The 4305-nt window shown below is 38.2% G+C and overlaps 1 pseudogene; it reads right to left on the reverse strand.

The window, feature by feature from the left end:
• Positions 1–2770: 2770 nt before the first annotated feature.
• Positions 2771–3703, reverse strand: LOC128777669 (platelet-activating factor acetylhydrolase IB subunit alpha2-like; annotated as a pseudogene).
• Positions 3704–4305: the final 602 nt, after the last annotated feature.

Here is a 4305-nt window from a genome sequence, read left to right on the forward strand (position 1 = left end):
AGACTGGTTTTATACTGTGGAGTTGCAGGGAGGTAATGTCCAGGGGAAGTTTCCAGTGAGATTTTCATATCCTAAACAGACTCACAGGATAGTGGAGGCCTAGCTATTGTCAGGCTAAGGTTGTTTTCCCTCTAGCAAAGCATTAGCATTAAGGTAGTAGGGAGTTCCAGGAGAAACTCTGCCAGCCTCAAGTATTTGCCAATGGGCTGCAGGAAATTGAGTTCTGTCTGCCATTTCCTTCTGACTTTTTTTTCCCACATCAGTTTCTACTTGATTATTCCACCTTTCTAGGGTTTGTGTGGGAAGAGGCTAAGACATGCCTGTATGTAACCCACACCAGGCTTCTATTACTTTATGGAACCTATATGAGTCCATTGAAACCAAAAAAGAATATAATACTCCTAATTCACTTAGTAATTGGTCTTTTCAACTTGGTCCCTGGATAACTTGTATGGGTGGGACCAGTGTATAAATTAACCCTGCCTTTCAACACTATACCTCTTCTACCTGTGTCTCCTTCAGGATCTAATCAACAAGAAAGTGTTTCAGGATATTAATAGGTTATATTCTACATAAAGTTAAAATATTTTATCAAGATACTCACCAGTGATTTAAAAATCAATCTGCATTCTAAGATCCTCTGTGTTACTGTGAATGTTTCCAAGGTGTGCCAGAGAAAGGCTGACAATTGCCTGTGTGTGTTGCATTCAGATTTGTGATTCTGCACTGTTACTTCTGAAATTTAGTTTTATCTTAAAAGTCAGTCTTGGAGATAAAGAGCTTAATGATGTATTATAAAGATCTTGGTTTAATAGAAAACGTGAGGTAAATTTTGCCTGTCAGATGAGCAACCTAAAATTCTAGCTACAAAGGGATTTCAGATTTTGAGTAATCTGTCTAGACAAGGGTAATTATAGAAAGTGACTGTTACTTCTCTAATGTTAAGTTTGAAATTTGATAACGAAAAATGAATATTATTTATTCAGATGCACTATTTCAAGTAATATACTTCACCAAGAGGCATGGTTTCACATCCATTTATCAGACTGCCTTGTGAATATTTCCCTTTTATTTTTGCAGGATTTTCAAAACTTGTTATTGGATTTCTTTTTTTTTTTTATAGAAAGGAAATTTTAATGTGTTAAACATCATGTGCATTTTCTGTTGTTAATGAAGACATGATACATTCAGAAATGTATTAAAAAACAAAAAAGACAAAAAAACAAGACCAAAAAACTTCCTAGAAAGAGGCTTCACGAGAAAAAAATCAGCCCAAGTTCTATTCCTTTCACTCAGAAGTGTCTCTTAGCACAAATCAGCAACCACTCCACACACAAAAGCACTGCCATTTGTCTTTGCAAGCAGAACATAGAACACATGCCTTAGTTAACAGGTTACTTCAGTGCCCACCTGGTCCAGTTTAAAATATTTGTTTGGAGATCCAGTTTGTATGTCCTCCATAGGTACACTGAACAAGAAGCCATGTATTGTCCTATTATTTTGTAAATGGCAGCTCTTGTAGCTGAAGCAAACCATTAAGATTATAAAGAGCTCTCTCTTGAAAGAAATTCTCAGATGAAAATACATTAAGGAGAAACTCTGAAAGTTAAACAAGCCTAGTTTTTTTTTTTCACTAAAATTGTGGGATCAAGGTAGAATGTCTATTCTGAAGAGCAGCTCCATTTGTTTCCCCACGAGAAAAGGCCAAATTTTTTAGGACTCATATAATTTAAAAACTAAGCTAATAAAAAAATAAAATATACACCTTAAGATACTATAAAACTTGAAATAATGTCAGGGTTTATGGAATGGTAAATAGAGTTCTGTGTTTTTTTTTCTTTTTCAAAAAAGGAAACTATAATACAGTTATAAGGTAAAAACAAAACAAAACAAAACAGAACTCTGAATATGGATAGCATTTCACAGACTCTATGCACACAACACCACACAAGAATGAGTTACATATCAGTGATTATCATGCAAGTAACTGGCTGGTGACTTAGATTTCCTGCAACAGAAGTCCTGGGTCAAAAATGTGTTAAAAGCTTGTAATGTCAAGGACAAAAAGAAAAAAAACGGTATGAGGGAAAAGGAAGAAAAGCCTGCCTGGGTCTGTTATAGACATGATATTCAACAGCATAAAAATAATGCCTTCCATAGAGCCCCCCAAATGGGGCAAAACCTATCTTCCACAACTTAACATGGGAAAAATAAATTCACTTGTAACTATAGCACTCCCATATTTGAATGATAAGTATGTTCAATCTGGTGCTATAAGTTAAGAAATTGTTGAGAATATATACGAGTAAAGCAAAATAAAAACAAAAGGCTAACCTTAAAAACTGGAAAACCCATCTGTTCTAAAGCCAAGTAGGTATAATCCTGATCATTACTATATATGACATAATCCACAGAAGGAAAGGAAGGCCCAGAAAAAAAAAAATTTCATTTTGTTCAGTACTTAGGTTTGATGTTATCCTAGGAAAAACAATGACAATTCAATGAATGTGTCACACATACAACTGAAAATCCCATTCTGGTTTCAAACACATTTAAACAATAATCTTCCTTGGCTAATTTTTCTCCTGTGCCAGACGCAACTTCTTTGTACAGGACCAGTTCAAATACCTCCTCCCCTTCAAACACTAGATATGAACATTCAGGAACATTCTACAATGCCAAGTGCCTTAAGAAAGAGAAAGATTCTGAAGTTCTAGTGACATAAGTGATCTGAGGAAGCCAGGTTGTGATTAACACTGATGGGAGCCAATTAGGCAGCGGTGGTTTGTTTCTCCTCAGGTGTTTCCTCCAACAACTGCATGATCAGTTTGTGCAGGGGTTTGCAGATCTTTGAGTAACCCCCTCTTGTGAGATGCAGAAAATCAAATATATCTTGGCAGGAGATGGCACCATCCAAGTGCACAAAGCCCCCATCTATATTCAGGAGCTGCACATTGGCAGCTTTGGCAGGGTAACCTTGAGGAATTAGTTCACCTTGACGTTCTTTTACCTCAAAGGGCTGGGCTTCTCACCTCAAGGTAACAAACACAATTACAATGATTTTAGCCTGTGGCTGCCTTGTGTTAGTAAAGTTCTACAATGGCCTTGATTCCACCTCCTACTTCTCCCACTATATTTTCACGGTTGTTTGTTCCTACCCAAATGACAATGACCTTAGGTTTAATAATCTCCAGTTCTCAGGCTGCCTGAGTGGCTCAGTCGGTTAAGTGACTGACTCTTGATTTTGGCTCAGGTCATGATCTCATGGTTTGTGAGATTAAGCCCCCCCATTGGGCTCTATGCTGATGGTGTGGAGCCTGGTTGGGATTCTCTCTCTTCCTCTCCCTTTCTCTCTCTCTTTCTCTTTCTCTGCCACTATAGCACATGCACACTGTCTCTCTCTCTCTCTCTCAAAATAAATGAACTTAAAAAATAATAATAAACTCCAGTTCTCCATTCTTTAGTCTCCATAAAACATATTTTGTATCTCCCTCAGTTCCAAAATTCAGTGCATTAATTGGGGCAAAAAGCTCTCACCATATCTCCTATTGCTCCACCTTGGAGTCCCCCAGAAACAGTACATCCTGTTCTTTGTGTTTATGGTCTAGGACAAATCTGTTGTGCTGAGACATCATCTGTCATCTCCTTGAATATCGTCCACTGCATGTGCAATAGCTGCTGGGTTTGAGTATCCTTGGCTCATTCTATACTCAGGCAGAGGGTCCCTGTAGGTTCCAAGTGGCTGTGGCATGGCCTGGTGATATGTCTGTCACTCACTCAGTCCCTGTGCCATGTCCCTCGGCCCAGCACCGGCAGCAGCTCCTCCTGTTAATGGGATCCTTCCTCCCTCTCTCCCTTTCTCCTTCCTTCCCTTACTCCCTCCCCTTACTTCCCTCTCCTCTCTTCTCTCCTCTCTCTCTCCCACCCTCTCTCTCTCTGTCTCTCTCTCTCTTTTTCTTTCTTTCTTAGCATGAAACTCAGGGGTAAATTTAGCAGTATTTTTAAAACATTTTTATTGTGGTAAAAAAACATAACAAGATCTATCCTCCTGACAAATTTTAGGTGTATAGTACATTATTGTTAACTATATGTACACTGTTGTACAGCAAATCTCTAGAACTGTTTTCATCTTGCATGACTGAAACTCTATACCCATAAACAGCAATACCCCATTTCTCCCTCCCCACAGACTTTGACAATTGCCATTCTACTTTTTGCTTCTGTGGGTTTGATTACTTTATATATCTCCTACAAGTGGAATTGCACAGTGTTTGTCCTTCTGTAACTGGTTTATTTCACTTTGCA

This window comes from Panthera pardus, unplaced genomic scaffold, assembly GCF_024362965.1.
Source record: "Panthera pardus isolate Hobbes unplaced genomic scaffold, ASM2436296v1 HiC_scaffold_17, whole genome shotgun sequence".
Lineage (NCBI taxonomy): Eukaryota > Metazoa > Chordata > Mammalia > Carnivora > Felidae > Panthera > Panthera pardus.